This window comes from Melospiza georgiana, chromosome 13 (genome assembly GCF_028018845.1).
Source record: "Melospiza georgiana isolate bMelGeo1 chromosome 13, bMelGeo1.pri, whole genome shotgun sequence".
Lineage (NCBI taxonomy): Eukaryota > Metazoa > Chordata > Aves > Passeriformes > Passerellidae > Melospiza > Melospiza georgiana.
In genome coordinates this window covers 2383649-2411237 of record NC_080442.1, presented here as the reverse complement: position 1 = coordinate 2411237, position 27589 = coordinate 2383649, and the positions used below count along the sequence as shown (strand labels likewise).

General features: G+C 47.0%; 1 protein-coding gene across 2 annotated transcripts in view; it reads right to left on the bottom strand.

Moving 5' to 3' along the window:
• Positions 1-27589, bottom strand: part of CSNK1G1 (casein kinase 1 gamma 1) — a 99380-nt gene that overhangs the window by 63236 nt on the left and 8555 nt on the right. For both annotated transcript variants that reach the window (XM_058033147.1, XM_058033148.1), the window contains exon 2: positions 16372-16479. The gene's annotated coding sequence lies outside the window, so the exon portion shown is untranslated. The remainder of the gene's footprint in view (positions 1-16371; positions 16480-27589) is intronic.

The following is a 27589-nucleotide window of genomic DNA, read 5'->3' as shown; positions in this document are numbered from 1 at the left end:
TGCCCAGCACAGGCGGTCAATCCTTACCTGCTCCTGCTGGTCACACTATTGCTGGCACAAGCCTGAACACTGCTGGTTTTTTGGGCACACCTGGGCTCATATTGACCATTACAGGTCCTTTTTCACCAGGCACCAACTCCACACCTGGAGTGTTCCACAGGGCTGCTGTCACTGAAGTGCTGTACCTGCATTTGTCCCTATTGACCCTCACACCCCTGGCCTGTCCAGATCCCTCTGCAGAGCCCTCCTGCCCTCCAGCAGATCCACACTCCTGGTGTCACCTGGAAGAGGGCCCTGCTCTGGGCTTGGCTATTACCCAAGCCAAGGAAGGGAAGATGGAAGTCAAATACATTCCCCACTCAGACATGAGAAATATCTTTTTTTGGGTTTTTTTTTTTTTTTTTTGCCTTTTTGTCTCCCTGGTTACTTCAAGGATCTTCCAGTGGATGGATTCCAGCTCCCCTGCTGCACCCCAGCAGCACCTCTCCACAGAGATCAGCATTTATCTGTGCTTCCCCAACCAGCACTACACTGACCTGGTTTCAGTGTCCTCAATGTTGTGCAAAACAACAGAAAAACTGAAAAAGTAGGTCAAAATTCTCTGCTGCAATTTAGAGCTGGGAACAGCAGTGACAAAGCTGGCTGCCAGCTACAGCAAGCAGGTGCACATCAGATGCCCCTCACTTGGGAGATTCTGCCCAGCTTTGGAGGCTGCACATGCCTTTTAAACATTATTAATTGCTTCTGTTGAATCATTTGACCCAACAATTTAATCTTCAGCTTGTGCAGTTAGTTTTGCTCAGTGCTTCACAGAAGGCAAATAAGGAGGCACACAAACAATATTTAAGTCTACATTGCTGGGAAGGGACAGGGATGGACAGCTGTGGATCACTACACTCATTCATTACTCATGAATGCCCAGGACTGTCAAGTTTGCATCCTCCAATTACAGTTTTTACAAACAGGGGTGAACCCAAACGAACTCGTGCCTTTTTCCAGCCAAGTGAAGTGAACTTCCAAGAGTTCTTTTTTTTCCTTGAAGGCCTTGTGAACATGCTAAAACACATTAATTGTATAATCCCCAACTAAATACATTGGCAAGTTACTTTTCCAAGTGATCCCAGTTGATTGTTTCACTGAGAGTGATCCAAGCACCCATTCCCTAAGTTCACTCCTGAACTTTGCTCCCAATCCCCTCTACAGAAGCTCAGCACGAAAGCCAGGAATGTTTCCAAGGGAAAAACTAATTTAGTTGGAAATTTAGTTCTTCCACATGAGCAGAGTCAAAGCAAAGCAGAGTCCAAACAAAGCAGAGAGCATTTTCCAGGGAATGGATTGTGTGATGTGAGATCAATTCATCGACTCCCCTCCCCGAACTGAGTCCCAGCAGCCAGGGATGCACATTCCTACAGATGTAAAAAGGGCTAGACACCATAATCTGTCAGAAAATGAGGGTTAGTGCTGTCTGTGAACAGGGAGATTATGCTGGGACAGCTAAAGAAGCAGCTGAATGCTGGAATAAAAAGAAAAATCCCCTCATGAAACCTGAGCTCTACACATTTTGGGCTGTCCCTGCCTGGAGGGGACTCTCACACCCACAGCACTTTTGGGATCTACCACCTAAGAATATAGCAGCTGACCCAGCTTTACCATCCAGTGTTTAGAATCCCTAAAATCCCTCCTAGATCATCAACTCCAAGCTTTGAACAGCTTCCCAAGGAGCCTGGTGGTCAGGATACATCGCTGCTGGCAAAACAGGCTGTGAAAGGCCACAAAAGATCAGGTTTCAGCAGAAATATGTATTTATGGGGATGCTACAGAGGAAATGATGAAAAACCTGCCAGCAGCAAAAGCTCTACAACAGACCCTTCAGAAGTTCTCTGATATCCAGGCATCATAAACCTGTATGTTTGTTTTTCCTCTTAAAATACCAGGTTGTTTAACAGCAAAAAGAGAGGTGCAGATGTCCCTATACCACCCCCTTCCTTCCAGGCCATGGATTTGAAGAAGAAAAGGGCAAAGATGACTTCTGGGCAACCATGTGCATCCATCACCAAGGAATAATCCACAGCACATGGATTCAGGTGCATCAGGACCCCAGCTTTACCATCCAGTGTTTAGAATCCCTAAGGTCAGAAAAGACCTCCTAGATCATCAACTCCAATCTTTGAACATCTTCCCAAGGAGCCTGGTGGTCAGGATACATCTCTGCTGGCAAAACAGGCTGGGTAAGGCCACAAAAGATCAGGTTTCAGCAGAAATATGTATTTATGGGGATGCTACAGAGGAAATGATGAAAAACCTGCCAGCAGCCAAAGCTCTACAACAGACCCTGCAGAAGTTCTCTGATATCCAGGCATCATAAACCTGTATGTTTGTTTTTCCTCTTAAAATACCAGGTTGTTTAACAGCAAAAAGAGAGGTGCAGATGTCCCTATACCATCCCCTTCCTTCCAGGCCATGGATTTGAAGAAGAAAAGGGCAAAGATGACTTCTGGGCAACCATGTGCATCCATCACCAAGGAATAATCCACAGCACATGGATTCAGGTGCATCAGGACCCCAGCTTTACCATCCAGTGTTTAGAATCACTAAAGTCAGAAAAGATTTCCAAGATCATCAACTCCAAGCTTTGAACAGCTTCTCAAGGAGCCTGGTGGTCAGGATACATCTCCGCTGGCAAAACAGGCTGTGAAAGGCCACAAAAATCAGGTTGTTTAACAAAATATAACAACAAAATTTAACAAAAATACCAGGTTGTTTAACAAAATAGAGAGGTGCAGATGTCCCTATACCATCCCCTTCCTTCCAGACCATGGATTTAGAGAAGAAAAATGCAAGGATGACTTCTAGACAGCCATGTGCATCCATCACCAAGGAATAATCCACATGGATTCAGGTGCCCCCGTGGTGGTTGATGGATGTAGTTTGCAGTTAATGGTATCAAAGTCCTCGACAAGACCACCAGGGGAGCTCAGGCTCTGGAGCAGCCTTGGATCACTGGCAGCAACATCACTTTTCCAGATTTACAGCCTAATTTAACACAGATGCACCTCAATCATCTACGACTGTTTTATCTGCTCTGTCTGGCAGGGAAAAGCAGCACAGGGGATAAATTGCAGACAGGCTCAGACAGCCTGGAAGGACTGGTGAGCTTGGCAGCCAAACACAACTTCCCCCACCCCCAAAAGCCTTGGTAGTCTCCAAACCATGAAGTGCTTTCTTCTTCTTCAGAAAGGAATGCAAATATCAAGCTTAGAGCCAAGGCAGCTTCCACAGCAGTGTGTGTGGGGTGGGGAAGAGCCTCTCACCAGAAGAAAAGTCCTTGTGAAGTTGAGGAGATGGGCCAAAGGAAACTGAAGACACCTTGATGGCAGGGGTGGGTGGAACCCAGCTTGGGATAACAGGGTGCTGAGAGCCTTCTGGCCCTGTCCAAGGTGAATCCAACAGGTATTTGTGTCTCCCCTATGGAAGGACATTCCTGTCAAGTGCCATCCATAAAAAGTATCCATAAAAAGTGTCCTAACAGAACAGCAGTGAGGTGGGATTCAGATGCAGGGTCTTTGTATTCCAATATAAGAAAGCCCCAGGTCCCCAGGCTTGGCTTGTGGTCACCTGTGGGAACAGGCTGTCCCCTCTCTGTCCCACCAATACCTAGAGCACTTCCAAAAGCTGAGGACAAACAAGCAGAATGGTTTCTTTGCTGCCTCAGCTCAAAATGACACCAAACTCCTGCTAAGCCTCTTACCAGCTCCTAAAATGATCTTCAGACAGCACTGGTTAGACCCAGGATCAGCCTCTGGTGCTCAAATGGCTCAGGAGACAGGAAAACATCTGGACTCTCACAGCACTGAGCTCTGAACATGCTGCAAGGGCTCTCTCAATGTCCAAATGTCCAGCACAGAGCAGCCTTGGAGAAGATTCCACTTCCATGCAACAGGAATGAAGTTATGAGGGTGCACCAGAAGTAGGTGGCCTCAGAAAGGGATTTTCACACAAGTACCTAATTCAGTGAGATGATTTAGTCACCAAGTGCCAAATGCACCACAAATTTGGCACGATTCAGCCTGGCTCAGGTGTGTCCTGCAGGGATGAACAGCAGCCACCAGGCAGAGTTGGTGTGGCTGTAGGAGACTGTGCCTCCATGTCCTTCTGTGATTGCAGGGACTGTGCATCCATGTCCTTCTGTGATTGCAGGGACTGTGCATCCATGTCCTTCTGTGATTCCAGGGACTGGGCATCCATGTCCTTCTGTGATTCCAGGGACTGTGCATCCATGTCCTCCTGTGATTGCAGGGACTGTGCATCCATGTCCTTCTGTGATTGCAGGGACTGTGCATCCATGTCCTTCTGTGATTGCAGGGACTGTGCATCCATGTCCTTCTGTGATTCCAGGGACTGTGCATCCATGTCCTTCTGTGATTCCAGGGACTGGGCATCCATGTCCTTCTGTGATTCCAGGGACTGTGCATCCATGTCCTCCTGTGATTCCAGGGACTGTGCCTCCATGTCCTTCTGTGATTCCAGGGATGACCCCACAGTAACTCAAGTGTTCTTCACCACCACTCAGCCTCACACAAAGCGAGGATGAAAAGGCAAGAAGGGTGCAGTGGGTGGAAGTCTCAAGTACATTCTGTGCAGATGAACTTTAAGTCCTGGCCTGGCAGGCAAAGCCCAAATGCCCCACAGCAAATGGGGAAGAGAACTTTGCCAAGTCTGTGTCATTCCACCCCACAGACTCTTGATGGTGCCCAACAGACTTCATTCAAGGCTGCTCATCACTAAAATCTCCTTCTAAGAGCTGGGTAATAAACTGGAAACATGTAAGATGTAAGAGCTGAAACAGTAGCACTTTGTAAAAAAATAGCAATGGTGATGCCACCAGGAGAGAGAGGGAGTGTATTAAGGGAAAACACAAGAAAATCTGAAAATCCATGATTTAATGGACATATTTTTTTCTTTTAATGCCTGAACTTTACCTTTTCATTTCATGAAGATACTGCCTTTTCCAGCAGATAAGGAGAGAGGAGCAGACCACCCTGTCCTTCATATAATGAGACATTTGGCAAGAATTTGACTGACATCACCTACATATTTTATTTGCAACTAAACCATGTCTTGAAGAGGAAACTTTGTACCTGAGACCTACACAGGGAGAGAAATCTGCCCCAGCCTTTTATGGGCTGCTTTTATGGAGGTGAATGGCTGTCAGATGGGGTGACAAACCATTCACCTGCTTATGAACCACTCACCTGCTTCGGAACCACTCACCTGCTTGTGAGGCTTAGAGCACAAGGGAGCTGGAAAGGTAAGGACAACCCCTAAGTAATAAATCCTACTGATTTGGGCTTAATAAATCAATGTTTCAGCCTAAGCAACCCAATGCTGTTGCCAGCACCCTGATTATTTGCTACCTCTGTTTTGGGAGAGGAAGGTTTTTATTGGGATAGATAATGTCCATTAAAAACTGCCAGAATTTGATATTTAAGGCGCTGTTACCACTCAAAGCCTGAAACCTGCTGCAGCAATCCCCTTCCTGGTATGGGATTATAAAAACTCCATGATGCCAAAACAAGCTGTCTCACCCCAAAACCCACCTATCCCACAGGGCAGCATCCTTATGGCACATAAAGAGCCATCATTTCCTTCCTCTCTGATAAGACTCCCTGTATCTCCCAGATCTCCCAGCTCTGTGTCCTGATGAGGCAGCTCAGCTGTCAGAAGGATTTGGATTACCTGTGTGACTGAAAGGTGCTGGGAATTACATCCAGACCAAGCAAAATACCCCCTGGAGAAGCACAACCCCCTTGCAGGCAGGCCAGAAGATGTTTAGATCCTGTCTCTTGCCATTTAAATTTTCATTTAGTATAATTTATTTGTCTTCATTTATTTCTAGAAGAAGCAAAGGTCGCTGTGTTTGCTGGCAGGAGGAGCTGCCTCCTCCCCAGGGCAAGGTCCAGTCCTGGTTACTGGTCTCATTCTGTGCTGGTGGCTACACCCACACAAACACCATCAGCCCCATAAAAATCTGCACTTCCTCAGAAGGGCAATTAGGCACTGTGATCCCAAAATACACAGGCAAACAGTTGCATTTGTTCACAGAAACAAAATGTTTCTGGCAAGGAAGTGGCCCATGGCACCTGCCCGCAGGAGGAGGCCAAGCAGGAGCCACCAACACTCCAGGAGCAGCCACGTGGCTTTAAAAAATCATAATACTTGAAGGTTTGTGCTGTTGGTTGGTTTTCTGGGTTTTTTCTTCCTCAAATTTGAAGCTGTCTCGGGTTGCTGTTATTTGCTGCCCTGAGATGTGCAGGATGTCTCTGTTTCAGCCTGTGCAACAGAAGAACCAGTCTGGATTCTCCACTCTTCAGTCCTGAGTTTGTTTATTAATTCTTATCTATAAAATTTTCTTTCTGCCCAGACGAGATCTGCTCAGCCGGGCAGCCACAGGCACTCTTTGTGTTGTCCTTTTATACTACAAACTACATATAACATATTTACACTTAATTCCCAATACCTATCACCTATGTTAGACAGTGCACTTCTACTCTAAACCAATCCCAAAGTGCCAACATCACTGCAGAAAATGGAGAACAAGAAGAAGGTTGGATATTAGGAAAAATTTCTTCCCCCGGAGGGTGTTCAGGCACTGAACAGGCTCCCCAGGGAATGGTCCTGGCCCCAAGGCTGCTGCCACAGCTCAAGGAGGGTTTGGACAATGCTCTCAGGGATGTGGGATTATTGGGGTGTCCTGTGCAAGGCCAGGTGTTGGACCTGATGATCCCTGTGGGTCCCTTCCAAGTCAGGATATTCCCTAAGCAATGATCTTTCTAGTCACAAGCAGTAACTCCAAAGCCATATCCAGCTTCAACAGCACATTTATTTTCATTATAAAGCCAAATTTCAGAAATGCTGCTGTGCTAAGGTCGTGGCAGTGGATTTAATTCATGTCAGCTGCTGTCACTGACACTGATAACCCTTTATGTGCATCTCAGCACGGTGTCACTGCCTGGTGCTTATCTGACAGGTCAATCAAAGGCACTTCAACAGCAAGTGAACACCTGAGCTCCCTCTCTGAGGTCACCTTGCTGTTTTGGTTACATCCATTACAATCTGTGCCAGAAGAGCTTTACCCTGGAGCTCCTCAATGCCCTAAAAGAGGGATACTGGATTATCAATCCCCAGCACAGCCATGGAGGGCAGGAACAGGCAGCGCTGACACAAACCTTCAACCTCACAGTGCATCCATGGAGCAGCGTCAGCTCGAGGGAGCAGCCTGGAAACCAGCAGGGAAATCAACTGAAGGGATGGCTCAGTTTCACAGAGGTAATTTTACATGACAACTCTTCCTGCTTCTCTCCTTTCCCTCCTGGTAAGGACTTTGCACAGTTCACGGCCTGGCTCCGTTTGCTCTCAACTCCGGACGTGCCCATGGAAAGGGAATGTGGTGCCAAAACAAACAAATCTTCCACCCACTTGTGCTCCAGCAATCCATTAGGAAGGAAAGACAAGGCACACACCACTAAAACTATAAATACCCACCAGTATGGACAAGAGTGAAGGCTTGTGGTTAACAAAAAGAAGGATTTTGTTGCAGTCCTCAAGGCATTAGCCTTGTATTTGAGACTCCTGTCTCAGAAGTTTCCAGCCCTCTCCTGTGTTTATGGACTGGCTTGGGTTGGAAGTTCAGTTTGTTCCACCCCCTGTCATGGGCAAGAACACTTCCCCCTAGACCAGGTTGCTTCAAACCCCATGCAGCCTGGCCTTGGGCACTTCCAGGGATGGGGTAACCACAGCTGCTCTGGAAAACCTGTGCCAGGAGCTCCCCATCCTCAGAGAGAAGAATTCCTTCCCAATATCCCATTTAACCCTGCTCTCTGGCAGTGGGAGCCATTCCCTGTGTCCTGTCCCTCCATCCCTTGTCCCCAGTCCCTCTCCAGCTCTCCTGGAGCCCCTTCAGGCCCTGGCAGGGGCTCTGAGCTCTCCCTGGAGCCTTTTTGAGATGAGCACCCCCAGCTCTCCCAGCCTGGCTCCAAAGCAGAGGGGGCTCCACCCTCAGAGCATCTCCACGGCCTCCTCTGGACTGGCTGCAGCAGCTCCACGTCCTTTCTTTGGTGGGACCCCTGAGCTGGGGCAGCTCTGCAGGTGGGGTCTCACCTGAGTGGGGCAGATCCCCCCTGCCCTGCTGCCCAAGCTGTGGAATCACGCAGGGCACTGGGATTTGGGGGGCTGTGCTCAGTCCCTTTCCCCCCAGGCTGTGTTTGTGCTGGGCATGGCCCTGGCCCAGGGCAGGACGCTGCACTTGGCCTTGCTGAGCTCCATGAGTTCCCCACAGTCCCACCTCTCCAGGTCCCTCTGCCTGCCACCCCTTCCCACCAGCCTGCTGACCACAACAAACTGGCATCAATCCCACTTAACAAAGAATTCAAACACCCTGAATTTTTCCACTGATATGATAAAGTCATGGGAGACCTATCCACACATATTCCCTCAGTGAGGAAAATAATGAAGTACCAGCTCAGCTGTGCAGCACTACACAAAGGAATCCACATGGGAATGGAGTTGCTTATCCCTGTTCACAGAAAAAGAACTTCAGAACTTGGGCCTTATTAGATACTGGATCATCCAAGAACTGGAACCACATTTCCTGAAACATCCTTGAATTCACTCACTCCAGCAGCAGAAGCTATAGGAAGTGTGTGCAGCTCCATGAAACTGTACTTCCCATCCTAGAATGACTTAAAAATTAGTGACACTGCAGAGAGAAGCCTAAAGGTTCCTCAAGAACCAAAGCTGTGATATAGCAACAGTTTGGTGCAGAGACATTATAAAACACCTTATGGACTCCTTGGATTAGCAATGGGAGAAACTGAAGCCAATGCCCTGCAAGAAAACCATGAAAGAAATGGTTTTGATGATGATCAGAGCAAGTACTGGAGCTGGAGGAGAAAGCTGTTTATTCTACCTCTCACACTCATCTGGACTTCAGAGTTGAGTTTATCTTTTAAAATGAAGCAGAGATGTCACACAGGTACTCACAGAGATGCCCATCCCGATGACAGCATTGCTTTATCCTGCACTGCATGGCCCTGGACTGATCACAGCTGGCACATTTCTTCACACTGAACCCCAGCACTTGTTTCACAGGCAGTAACCTCACTGAGCAGAGACACAACACCTTTTCCCACCCTGTTAGCTTAAAAACCATCCTCTGAAACAAGACATGGAGGGCTGTTCCATGCAGGACTTGCCTCCAAACCATGGGAGAAGCCAGTTACTGCTGATCCTCTCTGCCCTCTGAGAGGCACAAATCTCCCATCTAAATCCTCCCCCACCACCAGATCTTCACTGAAATACAGGCTGAGCTCTAAGAATCCTTTGCTGGAACCCTGCCTCTCCCAACCACAGATCCCCTTTAGGTGCTATCTTAAACTGTATTTCCAAGAGTAATTACTCCATTGCAGCACCTGTTCCCCCTCCTATGCCAGCAACATGACCTTGAGAAAGCTGGAAAAATGAGCCCAATTCTTCTGCCTACAAGGCAGTTCTTCCACAAGGAAAGGCAGCACCTCTTGATCACATCTCTAGACAACAGCCCAGTACTTTAGGCACTTTTTCAAACATTGTTTTTGTGGTTTGAAACCCAAAAATTGCTCTGTGCTCAGCCCTTTTGAATCACCACACGCGGAAGAAAATTCAGGCTATTTCTAGCTGAGTCTTCTCAGTCAGATCATGAACACAGGCAGGTGGCACAAGGGCATTCCAGATTGTTCCTGAGAAGCTGATGCCATGGCAGTGCAGGTGTGATGCACAAACACCAGGCAGCCAAGCCCTGGGAGCATGGAGAGAGCACAGCAATGCTCTGTGTTGGAGTGAACATTAAAACCATCTCAGAACTTGCAATATTATCAGTGCTGGGCTGGCTTTCCCCAGCTGACTGAACTCACCCTGCTCTGGGTGAATCTGTGCAGCCTCCTGTTCCCACAGCTCAGAGACAATGGAAAATGCAAAGAGACAGCTCATCCCTTCTTGAACCTGTGACCTTCAGAGCTCAGCTGGGGTCAGCCACCGCCCTTGTTCACAGGAGCAGCTCCATGTCCCCAGAGACGGCATCCCAGAAAAATCAAAGCTCCATACAATTTCACTGCGGCCAAATTAAATATCTGCATCAAAAAGGTCTTTTTAACCCATTTTCCATTGATAGGCAAGACAACAAGAATTGGAAGAATGCTGTTTTTTTCACAGAAACTGCCCAGATTTGATTCTCACTCACCTGGAGAAGAAAGTTTAGGTGAGAAGGAAGCTGAGGGCCATCTGCCTCCTACTACATCAAATGTTAACAATTAGACCTCCCAGAACCTGAGGACAACATTAAAATGGAAAGCAAACTCTCAACCATGCTGGTCTGGCCATCTTCCCTCCCAGGATGCATCTCACAAGGAGAAGCTGCACATGGGAAAGGAAACAACCCACCTAAATATAGCCAGCCCCTTGTTTGTGATGGGTCATTGCTTGACCACATCTAGAAAGTGCCAGTCTGGTGTCCCCAAGGGACCTGGCTTCATTACCTGCACTCCCTGAAGTGATTTCCAGCCCTGCAAACCTCTGCTGCTGCTGCTGCTTGAGGAGGAGAAGATGACAACAACCACGTGTTTGCCTGTAGAAATCACATCACCAGCTGGCCAGGGAGGAGGCTGGACAGTCCCTGGCTGCAGCTGATCTCTCCTCCTGCACAGCACAGCCTGGGAGCACTCACACCAAAGGACATCTGACAGGAACAGGAGATGCCCCTTCCAGCAGCCAAGCTCTTCTGGTGTCCCCTGAAACACCAGCAGATACAGGTGAAGATGCCCAAGTATTCTTTGGCATCTCTTACACACCTGCATGCTGAGAAAATGAAAGGATTCACATGTTTTTATAATTTTTTCCAGGGATTATTCCCTGGATTACTGTGATGGTGCATGTTAGCAGTGGGGTTTGTTTGTTCTAAGGAAAGGTCAGTGGTACTGTAGGACAATTTTCCCAACACACACACATACAAAAAGCAGCTTACACCTGATCTAGGTGGTGATCAGGTACAAAACTTAGCAGTCAAGCTTTAGTTTTCCTGGTGGTGGGGTTTTTTGCCAGGAAAGCAGTCAGTGAGATCAAACCTCCAGCACAGCTCAAAATCAACTCTGTTTACAACAGCACAACCACAGAGTCTGGGTGTGAGTCAAAGCTCCATATGTACAGCAATCCACACACTGGTGGAATCATGGAATGGTTTGGGTGAGAAGGGCCCTTAAAGCTCATCTCCTTCCAATCCCACTGGCAGGGATGCCACTCACTGTGACAGGTCCCTTCTAGATTCGATCTTAGTCTTTTAATCACCTGCAAGTGCTGGAGCTCAGAAAGAGGGGTTGAAGTGATGAGAAAAAGCACCTAACCCTTAGAATTAAAACAATTCAGTGTTTACACCTTCAGAGTCATGACCCAAAGGAAGTGAGCAGCAAGGAAACCTTCCCAGATAAAAATCAGTTTATCCCAGCAACATCTTCTATCCTGTCCACAAGCACTTAGAGCAGCTGCCTTCAGGTGAACCCCCAAAATGCCCCACAGCACCCCAGGGGTCTGAAACAGAGCAGCTCAGGCTCCTCCAGCCATTCCAGGGATGGGACAGACCATGAGCACAGCATTGGCAGCTCAGCAGCCAGGCTGAGACAGGCTCAAAGCTGAAATTAGGCAAAACCAAGGTAATTCCAGCCCAGTGGAGCCTCCAGCATTGCAGTCACAGGTCAGGGTCACACCTGCCACTGCTGGGAGGGACAGGGCAGCTCCATGGGCAGAGAGCCCCACATGGCATGGTTACACTGGGGAAGGAGAGTGGGAGGCAAAGCCAGGCTTTAGGTGCCTCACTGGGGCTGAGGATGGGAGGACATGGCCTCAGTCTGTGCCAGGGCAGGTTCAGGCTGGACATTTCTTCTCAGGAGGAGTTATGGAGCATCAGAATGGGCTGCTCAGGGAGGTGGTGGAGTCACTATCACTGGGGGTGTTCAAAAAACAACTGATGGTAGGACTCGGTGCTCTGTTCTAGTTCAAAAGGTGGGACTGCTCAAAAGCTGGACTTCATCTTAAAGGTCTTTTCCAACCTAAATGGTTCTGTAATTGTGGGATGAGATAATTCTGACTGCAGAGCTGAACAGCCCCCAGGTTACCACATCAGGTGTGTACCCAGTTAACATCCAGCTCCCCCAAAAAGCACCTTCCTGGTGCTCCATCCACCAGACACCCTCAGGGCCCTCCTTTTCACCTGCTCTGGCACTGGTTTGACCTCTCAGTGAGTCCCTCCAGAACTGCAGGGCTGGCTGCCAGCTGAATCCCACACTGGATTGGAATTACCCAAAAGCTCGCCCAGCTCCATCCCCCTGCCATGGGCAGGGACACCTCCCACCAGCCCAGAGTGCTCCAAGCCCCGTCCAACCTGGTCTTGAGATACACTCACCTCCAAAATATTGAAAATATCTGCAGAGCTGAACTTCTCTGCTCAATCCTTACTTCTCAGGCACAGAGCTATCACCAGTACCCCCATTACAGACCAGTACATTTCCTCTTGAAGATCATCTGTCCCATGCACACATCTGTGCCCAAACTGCACAAGAAGCAGCAAAATATCCTTGTGGAGAAGGGAAATAGCACACAGCCCTGCCTTGATTTATGTAGTCTCTGCAGACCTGGACAATAAAACAACAGACCCAAAAAATCCAGGTTGCACATAATTCACCCCTGGCAAAGGATCCCTGTGCAGTTTCCCACACGAGGTGGCCCTGGATGGACAGAACAAACCCCCAGAATGGGGATGGACACAAGAGCTGCTGGGAACTTCTTGCAGTGACCACCAGGACCACTCACCCCACTGGGTCACTCTCTTCCCCCAGCTGGAAAACTGAGGTAGGAGCTGGTTTCCCATGGAAATACGAAATAAGAATAGTCTAGCAAAGCACAAGGTTGATCACAGAAGACCTACAGACAGCAGGATTACCACTAAATACAATTAATCCATATAGAGCTAATTGTCCAAGCAACACTAAGAGTTGTAAGACAGCTTGATCCCATCCCCCAGCTCCCAACACCACATTTATGGAAACACTAAACACCACAGACAAGGCCTCACAGTGCACCACAGAAACCAGGATCCCTCACTGCTGGAATCAAGCTGCAGGGCCTGCAGTGGGGTTGGAGCAAGGGAATGGAAATCACACTGGCACACAATTGTTCCGCCTCCCTGTTCGCCTTCACACATTTCTCACAGGTCAATTTTAAAGAATTAAGTCTTGTTCAGTGAAACATCTGGTGGCTGTTGCTAGAGGAAACCGACTATCTGCAACATTCGAGCAAAAATAATGAGTTACATAAAAGCCAGACTGCAGAAGCAAGGACAAGTGTTTTGCCAGTCTGTGAATCTCAGAAGCTTACATGAAACCTCATGTTTCATTTCTGGGTTAGAAAACAATGAAGTCAACTCACACACATTACAAAACCCATGAAAATCTGAGTTTTCTCTAAGTTTTTGAGGATATGATTGTGCTGTATTAGAATTAACTTTCTAGCTAGAAGCTGTCATAAAGACTTTCTGCCAACAGCATGGACAGATGAATTACAGCTTAAAAATGGAGCATTTCAGCTTTAGGCACTTTCAGACTCAGCTCCAGACAGAACAAGTTCAAGAGTTAGAGAAGAGGGTTTTGGTCTGCCACTGTTTGAGTTTTCCTGTGCCTAATGGAAGGATATTTTCCTTCAATGCTCCAGATCACCTTCTCCTCAGGGTTCTCAGTGTCTGGAGACCAACACAGACCAGCTGAGGCTGCACTGGGCTGAACGGGAGGAGAGATTTCATGGGAGAAGCTGAGAGGAGCTCTGATGTATCAACCTACACATCCACAAGACCGACCAGAAGCCTTTAAGATCTCAGAGCTTTGATGGGGCCTCTCCAGCTCCTGAAGTCCCACAACTGGAAGGGCAAAATTCCCAAGAACACCTCCAGCAGGCAGCTCTAACGTGCTGGAATTGCTCTTCACACGATGTACCTTTCTACAAATAGATATTGCTGGGTTTTTGAGGAGTGCTCGAGCACTTAAATAATCCAGAAGCCTGATGGATGACTAATACAACTAGAAAGCTCCATGTACAAAGAGAAATTTAGGCTTCCCCACATCGCCAGGGCTGCTCTCAGGATGCAAGCAGGGTACAGAGGAGGCACCCATGGCCCTCACAGGTGTCTCCCTGATTTTGGACATCAGCTTGAGGCTGCAGCTGCTGTTGCTCTTGCTCATTTGTGCCATCCAGGAAAGAAATTTGTACCTAAGGCCAAATTCCTCAAGCTGGACGTGGCTGACTGAGCACACTGAGGTCACTAAGGCAGGGCCAAGAGCCAGCTCCTCACTCACATGTGTCTTTAAATATTAAATTAAAATACACAGAAAGATTAAAGGAGGCAGGAACAGGAAACAAGCTTCCCCCAAGTGAAAAAGCATGCTAGGAACACAAACCTTGGGAAATAGGTGCATCTGAGGCAAAAACCTTGCCAAGATCCTCGACATCTTACAGAAAAACAAGCCAGTGACTTCAGCTCCAAAATAAACCCTCCACAATATCACAACAGCAAAGCTTTAGGCTGCAGGGGCTTCTCTTTGAGAAAAAAATAAACGTGAAAGAAGGCCCAGGCAGATGACACAGCCTCTGCTGGGCTCACAGGAGATATTAAAGCACTGCACCAGCCTGAAGTGCTCAAACTAAACACTTTTCAACAATTAATGACACTCCTACTACTGTCACCAAAAATAGACAAATTGGTTTTAGGGAATGAAGCTGCAAAAAAAAATTGAGATACAATATCAAGCAAAATTGGAAGCAGATTTCTGCTCCAGGCTGGAAGCTGCTGAGAGGATGAAACTGTGGCACATCCACCGTGTTCCCCCTGCCCCCAGCTGAAATTACCAAAAGGCAAGAGCTCATCAAACTTTCTACAGAGAAAACTCTAAATGGAAATTACAATTTTAAAAGAATTTGTTTTGTTGAATCACTTTGAAAAAAAAATAGAAACAAATTCCCAAAGGATGCTGCACAATTATTGCCCTAAACAAAACATCCCAGTGACTTAATCAGGATCACTTAGTCTGCACAGAAAAAAATTGTTTATCACTACATAAAGTCCAGAAAGGGAACTCTGGTGCCAGTTTCAGCCTTCATGTACACCCCAAAAATCTTTTGTGCCAAGCAGGGACTTGCACTCCCTGAAGGTCACCATCCTCACCAAACCAGAACACTCACTGGTTTATTTTAATGAAATCAAGGGATCTACCCCCACTGCAACCAGTCCAACACCCCCACCTACAAATTCCATTTGATTTCTGGAGAGGAAAATTTTCCCAACAACTTCAGTTTTGAATTTTCTGCTCATTCCATAGGTGAGCTGTTATAGATTAGATAACCTGGCCATTATTTTGTTTGTCACACAAACAAACTTATACACACAACACAACAACTCTGCTCTGAGTTCACCACAGGAGACTCTGGACTCTCCCTGCCTTTAATCCTGCCCAATTTCCTTGTTAGTCACTGACAAGCAACACTGCAGCACCTACTTCTCAGCTCCACACGTGTCTTTCTAAAAATAATGCCAGGGAAAGGAAATCAGGGATGTAAGTTCCCAGATAAGTTACCTCAGATGAAAAATGCTGACAAAACTGAGAGGAAAAAAAAGAACAAAATGGAAATAAGAAATAAGAATTGAACAACTTACATTTAGGTCTCTAAGCATCCTTCCATAGGCTTGGTAGGTATTTTATTGATACTCCAGATAAGATACTGGATTTTTAGTGCCTTGCCTTATACAGAGAATCAGTGAATCACAGAACGGTTTGGGTTGGGTGGGACCTTCAAGATCAGCTTGTTCCACCCCCTGCCATGGGCAGGGACACCTTCCACCAGCCCAGGGTGCTCCAAGCCCTGTCCTGGCCTTGGACACTGCCAGGGATGGGGCAGCCACAGCTGCTCTGGGGAGCCTGTGCCAGGGTCTCCCACCCTCACAGGGAACAATTTCTTTCTTGTATTTAACCTAAATTTCCCCTATTTTAGTTTGAAGTCATTCTCCCTTGTCTTGTTCTGAGTGAACAGTCCTTCTCCAGCTTCCCTGTAGCCCCTTCAGATCCTGGAAGGCTCTCTGAGGTGTCCATGCAACCTTCCCTTCTCCAGGCTGAACAACCTCAGTTCTCCCTGCTTCCACAAGGGAGGTGCCTCCTATCAAATACAGGTGAGTTTGGGTTTTTTAGGAATGACTGTTTGAGCTCCAAGCTAGGACATCCCAGAACATCAAAGGCATGTGACACTCACCAGCTGATGTGTAATTCACTTCTTAGGCTTGTTATCCAAAATCACAGGGCGGGGAGTGCTGGGGCACGGGAGCAGCAGGGCAGCCAGGCACTCATATCTGTACCAAACCTGGCAAGGAAGAAAACACACTTTAGGAGGTCTCCATGCAACAGTTGACACCAGTGACTTCCAATCTTATTGTATTCTGCTTAAAACCAAAAAAAGGCATTGTTTGGTTTCAGCTGGATATGGCAGCATTCATGTATGGGGATGAAACAGAGCCAAACCCCACTGCTCATAGGAAAATCATTCTCTTTGCCCTATGTCAGGACAAACTCAAAGCTTTCCATGCAATTAATAATGTGAATGTCAGTGAGTTCTTTAAAAACACATCTTTCTGTCTCTTCAGTAATTGGAGGGTTGGTTTTTGGTAAACTGTGCTTCCCCACCTTGGCAAACAGGTTCCCAAACCTGAACTGCCCTGACGCAGAGTGCCTGGGCTGGCTCCATCTCCTGCCCTGCTCCAGGCACTTTGGTCAGCAGGAAGCACAAGGGGTTTTTGTTTGTGACTTTCTTCCTTAAAAACCACCCTCCAAACAGTGATTTCTGAGGAGGAGTGCACTGTAAGACACACGTGGAAGTCAAACTGAAACGAAACTATTTCTGGGTAACTCTGCCCAGAGCAGCCAGAGACAGCCTGTTCTGTTCTGCACTCAGAACTTGGGCATGTAATGCTCTTTGGAAGAAAACACATGGAGAGTGCTAACAAAAATGAAAATTTTAAAAAGCAACTTTGAGTTCTGACTGTCATCTAAAGAAGATCCTTCTGAAACACCACAGGAGAGTCCCTTACACAGCTCTCCATTGAGTATTCCAAGCTAAGTTAGCACTCTATCCTTATTTTTCCGTTATAGCAAGGTAACAGTAAAGGTCCACACTAATAACCTAGAACAGAGGGTATTTTTGCTTTCTCCAACATGAAGTGCAATACAGACTGAAGCCACCGTGGCTGTGCTGCTGAGTGACCCCACTTTGACTGAAGCACGTGGGAATTTGGTGTCCACCTCTGACCTGTCCTTTCAGGAGCTTGTGGTCAGTGGTCACACCCCTGCTTTTCTGATGTTGTTCATGGTTTTTGTCCTTCAGAAGCCTGGAGGATTTCTCAGTGGGGTTGTAGCAGACTTTGAAAGTCCTCACAAGCTCCCAACAGCTGTCATTAATTAATCCTCCTCTGCAATTATCCAGCACCAGCTTCAGAACGAAGCCAAGCGCCATTGTGAGGAACACATACCTCTACTCCAGTGTACAAGCAGTGACACTCACTCCTCACAAATGAAAAGGTATTAGGGAGCTGAATGGAGCCCTCAATATAAAATTTACTGTGAAGCATTTAAGGCCATCTTTTGTTCTTCTTTATTTGACCAGGTCAGAGGCTGCAGCAAGGAAGAACCAGCCAAACTTGTACCAAACCAACCAAGACCTCAAAGCAAGGGAAAACACAAGCACCTATTCACAGGAAAAGAGAGACTGCAGCTTTATTTAGTCACTTGTCATCCACTCCTGGGCAAAAAACTGGAGCATCCCATTAACATGACAGTCCACATACTTAAATGCTGAACACCCTTTCAGCTCTGTTGTCTTGCCACTTGGAACATGCCCTACTTAAACTTAGAAAACCAAAAGCTGTGCATAAAAAATCCAGATGGGTTCATTCATTCCTCAGTTTCCTTACACCAATCCCGATGTTTGGTGATGACTCCAAACAAGGAAGCAGAACAGAAGACTCTATTTATAATGCACTCCATGGTACAATGATTCACTTGAGGAATAAAGGTAAATAAATCATCTCATGCCATCCTAAGGTTCAGGTCTGAACCAGGGGTTAGGCATTATTCATGTTCTGCTCAAAGAACAAGACGACCAGCACGTTCCAGAGGATCAAAGTGTAACGTGGGAAAATCCCCGTGCCAGTCTGACCCTGCCACTTCCTACTGCCAAGGCCAAGTGGCAAAACCCATCCCAAGCTCATCCAAGACCTTTTTTTAACAGACCTTTTGACCTGAAGCACAGCAAACATGACTCCCACGTTCACACAGATGTGACTCCAGCATCTTGAGAGAACCCCAGGTTCAAAATGCAGAGCTTGGTCTCCATCCTTTCCCTGGCCACACACCCAGAAATCCTGCCCGTGTTAAACATGGCCAGGAAGCTCATTTAGCTGCAAGCATGGCATGGAGCAGAAGGGCACCTCTGGCAATGGTTAGCAAGTGGGAATATGTGGACAGCCCTGTTAGAGCACCAGTTTATCATGGGAACAAGCTCCAGCCTCTCCCTTTCCATCCAGCCTTGATGTGCAAAGCCTGACATTGAAGAGAATCCAGGGACCACATCCCTGGGTGAAGGGAAGAATAAGGCAGAATGAAGAATGACAACAAAAGAGGAAACCTGAAACTATGACTGGCAAGTGGGACCTTTTCTAGCTCTTGACAAATAATTAACCCTTTTTTGCACTTAATTAGCATCTTCAGACACTGAGCCCATTTCCTGTGGCATGTCCTAGCATGGACAGCTCCAGAGAGGCCTCAGGCCCAGAGACACACACCTGGAGCTGAACAGGCCTTGATGTTTTACAGCCATGCAGGATCCTTCCATGAGGATGCCTTGCTTTGTACCAGGCACTTCAGCAATAAGTCACTGATTTTCCAGAGTGCCAAAGGCAGGAGGACATGAAGCAGTCAGGGATGTGGGGCTGGGCAGGGGTCCCACACACCTGTATTCAGGAGAAGACCCCCTGTATCAGTCAAGAGAACCACAGCAAAGTGGTCTGTTCCCAGCACAGGGCCAAAAGCAGCATGCTGCTCACTTGAGGAAGAAGTTCTTTACTTCTCCCAGGTGAGGCACTGGAACAGACAGACTGTGGACTCTCCATCCCTGGAAGTATCCAAGGCCAGGTGGGACAGGGCTCTGGCCGAGTGGAAGGTGTCCCTGCCCATGGTAGGGGTCAGAATGAGATGAGCTTCGAGGGGCCACTCAATCTAAACCATTACCTGAACATCACAGAATCACTGGCTGCAGAATCCACAAAGACCCCAAAAACTCTTTGAGCTGTCAGTGTGAGAGAACAGGGCTCCACCAGAAGCTTTAAGCCTTGCTGGTTATTTTCCACATTACCTTTCAAAGCAAGGAGCAGATGAGAAGTTTGTTTCAGCTCCAGATAAAAGCTAACATCCTTGAGGGCATGGTGTGAAAAGCCAGCATTTGCTACCTGGAGTACACAGCCAGGTCTTTCCTCTCCTCCAGGGAAATCCTTGGCAGCCTGAGCCAGGAGGACATGACTCCTGCCACAGCAGAGAAGTCACTACAAATCCACTTCTCCATAGTTCTCCATGGAAGCTGGTACACAGTTTTTGGATCTTTCATACTTCAGCTCATTATTATTTTATTACCAGTTAGCAACACAAAACTCAGGCTAGCACTTTGAAAAAGCTTCTCATCTTTAGGCTGGAGGTGTTTGTACTCTTCCCAAATTAAAGCACAAGAACAATATTCAAATTCCAACCTAATGGACACTGCCCTGCTCCAAAGTGTTCACACCACTGAGCACAGCAGAAAAGGAACAACTGTTCCCACCAGTCTCAGATGATGGAACACAAGCTCAGGAGCCAACATGATGCTCCAGCCCTTGTGCTGAGCTCAGACCATGAGAACCTGGCTTAGCAGTGCCCAGGATGTGCAATTCTCCAGAAACAAGTGACTTATGTGAAAAGCAACCCAGCAGTTGTGGATCAGTGGGGGCTCACATGAGCAGACTCTCAATCAAAGCATTCCACACTGATATGGAAAAACACAAGGTGTCTGCAGACCATGCCTGGTGTGTGGTAAAGCCTCTCCAGGACACCTCAACTCTGCCAGACAGCTCCAGCATAAACCTTGAATACATGAAGCTGTGTCAGGGGAGGGTTAGGTTGGATATTAGGAGAAGGTTCTGCCCCAGGGGGTGGCCAGGCACTGAACAGGCTCCTCAGGGCATGGTCACAGCTCAGGGACCTTTTGGACAGCACTCTCAAAAAGTGGGTGGGAATCAGTCCAGCTGACAGGGTGGGATTGCTGGGGTGTCTGTGCAGCACCAGGAGCTGGACTGATGATCCCATTCAGACCTCGTGTCACATCCTGCAAGAGGCAAAGAGGTGAACCAAAGAACAGGGCACAGCTAGCTTGGAAGAGCACCCACGCACACATGTTTGGGAAGGGAAGCAAGAGAGTAAGAATACTAAACATTTTCCCACTTCCAGTGGTTTGTATTTCTGGGCCACCCCAAGTCAGTGTGGGCACCTGAGTGTTCTGGGGGTGATTGTTAGGGTTGTCCTGTGCAAGGTAATGGACTTTGCTGGTCCTGGTGTGTCCCTTCCAACCCAGGCCATTCTGCAATGCTACAGAGAACTCTCAGTGCAGCCTCTTGGTGAGGGTGTCCAGTTCTTCTCCAGACTCTGTACACAAAGTTTTCACAGCCACAGCAGTCCCTGGCTACCTGAACAACATCTGAGGAGGTGTCCTCAGCCCCATTTAACCCTCTCTGGACCTCATGGCAGCAGGAGGGGACTGTCCTGCCACATGCACCCTGATGGCCCTGTGACCTGACCCTCGAGTGTCAGACAGGTCTAAACAATCACTTCTTGGCAGAAGGGAAAGAGACATGAACTTTGGCTGCACACACTCAATAAACAGCATTTGCTGTGAATAAATCAGTGACATCATCTGCTGGTTATCAGCAGATATCAAAACCAGCAGAGCAGCAGTGAAGCAGAAAGGACCTCAATGACACATTAAGGCTGTCTGCCCTCAAAACATGAAATGTAGCAGGGTCAAAAGGGGAAAAGTCATACATTGTTGAGTAGATTTTGCTGCCTTTTTGTCAAAACCAAACACATTCCACGCCTGAGGAAGAGCTGGACAGAAAGATGAATGCCTTCATGACTGCACTTGAAGCAAAGCTCCTGCTGGGACTCAGTAATTTGCAAATTCCTCCCTGAATACACCCCAAAGCTGATATCTGCATTCATTCTGCTCAGCTGAAGCAAGAGAGTCAGCCTTTGTAACACACTGTACTTGGGCACTGCTCAGAACAGCCTTTATCAGCTCACACCAAGGTAAAAAAATAAAATCATACAAACCTGTGGCTCACAAAACCCATTTGACATCTCTCTCCCAATTCCCTTAACTCATGAGCAGCCTGCATACCTCCAACACAGCAAGGAAATGCTGCAAACAGGTCAAGATCTCAATTCTGTATTTACAAAAGGAAAACTGCAAATGTTTTTGGAGTTACCTCATGCCATCCTGTCACAATGTTCACAGGGGTCTTCAGATGAGGGAAGAGACGGAGATTTGACTCCATGTTTCAGAAGGCTTGATTTATATTTTATGATATATATAACATTAAAACTATACTAAAATAATAGAAGAAAAATGTTTCATCAGAAGGCTGACTAAGCTAAGAATAGAATAGAAAGAATGATAACAAAGGCAGCTGTCTCAGACTCTTGTCCAAGCTACTTGGGCTGTGATTGGCCATTAATTATAAACATCTAAGATGGGCTAATCAAAGATCTACCTGTTGCATTCCACAGCAGCAGATAACCAATGTTTACATTGTGTTCCTGAGGCTTCTCAGCTTCTCAGGAGGAAAAATCCTAAAGAAAGGATTTTCCATAAAAGATGTCTGCAACACCATCCCAGCACATGAAGGTTTGATATTCCCACTAAGCTGACTGTCCCTAACACATAACAGGGGCCCACACTTCAATAACAGCAAAATATTGAAGGCTTCCAAACTGATGCTAACCATCTTTGTGATCAAAGGGAACAGTGCCTCAAATAATACAAGAATAAAAAAAATCAGAGAAAACATGAAGGCAACTTCAGGTAGAGTCTTGCAACACAGGAATATCATGGAACTAGATTCTTTAAATCTTTTAACTCACCAGGAACAGAGGCCTGCTTATTCTAAATTAAATTTCATTGTATTTTCCCTGCCTGTAGCTGAGGTACCCCAGTATGGAGCTGCCCTGTGTGCTTCCAGCAGATCATTCCATGGGATGTGTTTTGGTGATGCCTCAGGGAGCTCAGAGATGTGACAGCTCAGCTGAGCACTCTCACGAACAGAACTCTAATTTATCCTTCCAATGTGAGCCTCTGCTCCCAAACCCTGACCTGCCTGGTACAGCTTCCAGAGCCTGAAACTCCAACAGGGAAAGCCCACCCAAGGAGTATTTTACTTTTCACTTTGAGATGATTTAACCTTTCCCCCTGCAGCAGCTGCAGATACTGTGCAAGGAACAGTGGTCTGGAGCAAGGAGAGAGTGTGGCTCAGGGAAACACGAGCACATATTTTAATATGAAACATCTGCTTTTTACTCCTTTTTTATGGCAAAGAAATTGAGTTTTTCCCTTTTGGCTTCCCCTGCAGCAAGAACAAAGGGCACCCCACACCAGCACCCAGTAAGGGTCTGGGTGCCCTGAGTTCACAGAGAAGGGTCAAAACTGAGCATCCACCTTGACTAAACACTGAGTTATGAAAAATACTTAAAAGTGAGAATTTGAACTCCCACTATCTTGTGGAAAAAGGCTTTGAGGAAGACTCTGCTCACAATCTGCCCCAAGTGCCTCTGCACCTTACACCCCCTCTGAAGCACACAGCATGCAGCTCACACACTCTCTATTACCATTATCACACTGCACTTTGCTCATATTTTATATTATTATTATTATTTTCTTCTTTCTCAAGGATCCCTTTATGGGTTTCATGAATCACACAGGTAATATCCTTCTGTCATCTGCACAAGAAATGTCACCACTCCCAGAGCCTCTGGGAAGAGGGACAGACCCCTCCTAAGTTTAAAGTCACACAAAATGGCATTTGCTGCCAGCCATGGCCAAGTTCACACTCCAGGTCTCAATCTCAACCCAGACCATTGTGCAGTAATACTTTAAAAAAATAAGAATAATAATAAAAAACCCCTTGAAAATAATCCCCTCTAGTCTAAGGAATTTTCTTGCAAGATCCTTTTGATTCACATCTGAAGAAGAGCTGCTTCAGTTCTTCACATCCTTTTGAAGAGAGGATAACAGAGCTGCTGGAGCACTCGCTGCTCCCAACCTGCACAGCAATGATGATTTGCTCCACATTTCCCCCTTACTACATGGGATTACTCAATCATTAACAGACTCTTGATTTAGTGCTCTTTCAGCTCATAGCCCTCTCCAGACCTAAGCACAAGCCAGAAACACAAATGCAGATATTTAAGATCCTGTTTCCTCACTGGAGAGATCCAGAGAGCTCGTCACACACTCAGGTGACACCATGGCTCTCTAAAGAGAGGGAACAACACCAAATTATCTGAGTAGTCTCCATTCCTCAGGGCCTCTGCTGCTGCTCCTCAAGTTTTTAGGAGACCTAAAGATATTTTGCTGGTTCTGGTTCTCCTCCTCCATGTGTGAAGCCCACAACAATCCAGAGTGCCCCAAAAGCTGGGGAGATGCCTGCAGCCTAGAACTGACCCCAGGATGAAACAGCAGCTCTGAAGGAAAACCCACAGGTGCTCTCTGGACCATGGAGCAACCAAGGAGCTGCAGGAACTCCCAAGTGGCTTCTCCCCTCATCACAGCCACTGCTGAGCAAGTCTAACTCACCACAGCAACAGGGGAAAGCCAACACAACAATACCTGGAGAGCTCTGTGCCAGGTTAGAAACTCAGGGCAGCTCAGGAACAGGTTTGACAAGCAGTATATGGGAAAGGCAGGACAAAATCTCCACTTTTGGGCACAGCAGGTACCTCTGTGGAGGTAACAAAAAAAGACTTCAAGCTGTGAACATTCCACAATAGGATATTTCAATCCCAGGGAAAGTGTTGAAACACTGAGTGTCACGTTTAGGTATGAAACCACATTAATGGCTCCTCATCCATGCTAAAAGTTATTAATTTAATAGGTCAGTGTCTGATTAAAACTAGATTTTTAGCAGGCACAGAAGCTAAAAAGCAACCCACAGTTGGTCAGCCACGACATGAACACAAGGGAAACAGCCCCAGGGACATATTGGGATCACCCCTATATACATACATATATATATATATACACACACACATGCATACATACACTGCATGTAATTTGTATGACACAGAGTAGGACATTAACTTGTGCTTGTGCTGCTTCACTCTTGGCTGTCCCTGCCCCATTCTGGGCTACCAGCTGATTGCCAGCCCAGCTCCTGCTGGATCCCACACTGGCAAAGCTGAAGAGAGGCATTATGATCACCTCCTCCCACTTTCTGCATAGAAAGGTGGAATTTCAGTAATTTTTCCCTTTTAAAGGGACCGAGAACTTTATGTTCAACTCCTTTCTTCATCCCTAATTTCTAATTTTATTTCCCTCCTTTCCATTTCTATCTACCCTCCCTGGAATGCTTTTACTCACAAGCCTCAGTACATTGTAGAGCAAATCTTCTTTGAAGAGCACAGCATGGGAGGCCTGTAGATATGGACAGTATCCTGGAAACAGCTGGAGATTTCCCCTCCTCTGAGAATCCCTGAGGCATCCTCCAGAGCTCTTCAGAAACACCACCTCCTCACGCTGCCCCAGGATTCTGGAAAGGCAGGAGGCTCATAAAGGTGGAATTAACAGGAGGAGAGCATCAGTGTCAATTGGCAACTGAGGATGATCCAGGGAGCAGCAAACTTCTGCAGTCTGCTCCAGGATCTGCCATTCCTGGATTACAGATGTTGGCATGGACACAACTGCCCAGCCCTACCAGCATTCATTTTATGGACATGCTGATCCTGGGTTTGTCCAGCTTCCTAAACCAACAGCTTCTACACAGCCACAGAGCAACATTCAGAAATTTGCTGCCAGCTTTTTAATGTAATCCTCCCAATCCCAAGAGTCTCAGGCATTTCAGACTGCCCAGGACAGGCAGCTTCTCATTCATCTTCAACTCCACTTTCTCTCTCTCCACATGTTTTCCAACCCTGGTAAAGATGCAATGACCAGAAATGCACAACACAATAGGAGTAGTCACACACTCACCCACTGCAATTTACTCAGTGCATTACTCAGCGACCCTAATCCTTAATCAGATTAATATTTCAGCCTTCCAAGAAATAAAACAATGTGTGCTATCTGTAGCAAGCAAGAAACCAGTGCTCCAACAACAACTGAGTCAATGCCAGAGAGATGAATCCCAATGGCTCCAAGCCATGCCCATGCCAACCATAAAGGTTTTTGCCCACTCCCCTGCAAATGAGTTTCTTTCAGAAGGCAAAAAACCCCACACCACTCACTGTGCTCCTGAACAGCATGGCAGACACTCCAAAATCCTATTGCAGTTCCCAGCAACTTTTCCCATTCAGCTGGCAGCGTGCTGCCAACTTGAGGGGAGCCTGGCATTTTTGAGCATGGCAGAAGAGCTCCAGAAGTGCTCTGAGTACACATTGAGGGCATCTTCTTCATCATGCTTGTAGGTTGAATTACATATTTAATTAGAAGCAGCTTCAAGGAGAAGCTGCTGAAGTTGAACATGGAGGATAAGTCTCAGTTCACACGAGGAGCAAACCCACACAAGGGAGCACGTGCCAAACTGGCCACCTCTGTGCACCAGCTCACACACACTGCTAAATTCTCCCAGAAGCTGAAAAGCTATTTTGCACAGATAAGCTTCATGTTACCTTGAAGGCAAACTTTACACCTCCCACAATTCGGAAATTGCATCTGCATGAAGCTGCTTTGGTTCAACTTCCATTTTCAAGCCCCAATCTTCAGCACAGCTGTCAATTAGAAATGTCTGTTAGCAACTAATCTGCTCCACCCACCACACCATGCCTGCCTCCTTTGAAGCCTTAATACCCACTGGAGAGGATGGCTTTGTACCAGAAGATCATTCATGAACCTTTTGCACTGCATTCAGGTCCCAAGGGAATTCCTGCCAACAGCCACGCTGGAAGCGTTGGCCAGTGACAAACACAAAAAGCTGTTTGGCATCCTCGAGCCTCACAGCTCTGTCCACCACACAAAAACAGTGTTTATGTGTTGAGGGAGATACAAGTAGAAAGTCCTTGCAGCACAAGGTCGTACCAAGCTCGCTGGAAGACTAAATTTAGCCAACCTGTGCCTCAGGCAAGTCTGTTAGTTATGGGAAGCTCGGGAACTGGTGTGGAGCACTGTTCCTAGGGTAAATCCCATGGCAGACTTGGCTCCATTTAATTGCAAATGATCTTGAAGCTATAAATGGGGAGCCTGATCCCAACCCATCAAAGAGGAGCTGTCTCTGAGTACCCCACAAACTCAGCAATGGGACACTGCCATCCTGTTAGGGCTGGTTGGCTTGAAACTACTACATTCAGAGTGAGCAGGAGGAGCTCAAGGAGGTTTAACAGATGGCGTTTCAGCACAAATATATTTCAGAACACCTCCTTAGCAAGCACATTTCCTCCTCTACCTCACCTCACACTACACTTCTAACAGCTACACCAGAGCAGATAGACAAGAACTCAGGGATTATTCCCAGCTTCTGTAAATGTTAGCAGAGGCTGACTGAACAGTTTGTGAAGACAAGCCCCAGTTTACCAAAAAGTGTATCAGCCAACAGTTTTGTCAAACATTTAATAATTTTCCAAGCCAAACAGGCAGGGGTGACTCAGTTTCTTCAACTGTATCAGGTCTTAGGGTCAGCATCAGCCACGAGCCCACGGAAGGACCAGAGCAGTCAGCTGAGCTTTGATGTCCAGCATCACTGCAAGAATCTATCTGTAGGAAAATACAATTTAAACAATCTGGTTTCAAGACACCACTGAGGAATTTCTGAACTATCTGCCTCAGCCCTACAGGTCTTTAAAGATGCTCAAGAACTTATTTTCATGCCAGAAATTCAAACAGAAGCATTAACTCAAGCATGCAAAGCCAGGATCACTAAGATGACTACACCAAGTCCAACCAGGCACAAGGTTTCTCGCATTACATGTTGAGTGTGTATGGTCCAAAAGGCACCTGGAAGTCAGGCTCCATCCCCTGATGCCTCTGCAAACAGATGGTGACACAGAAGGCCACCTGAACATCCAACAGCCACCCTGCACATCCCTGTTCTCAATAAATTTGTCCTTGCAGAGGCCCCAGCCTGGAGGATGCCATCACCCCTAGGTCCCCCAGCCAAAACCTGTAGCTGTCACCACAGCAGCCAAGTTCCACCAAA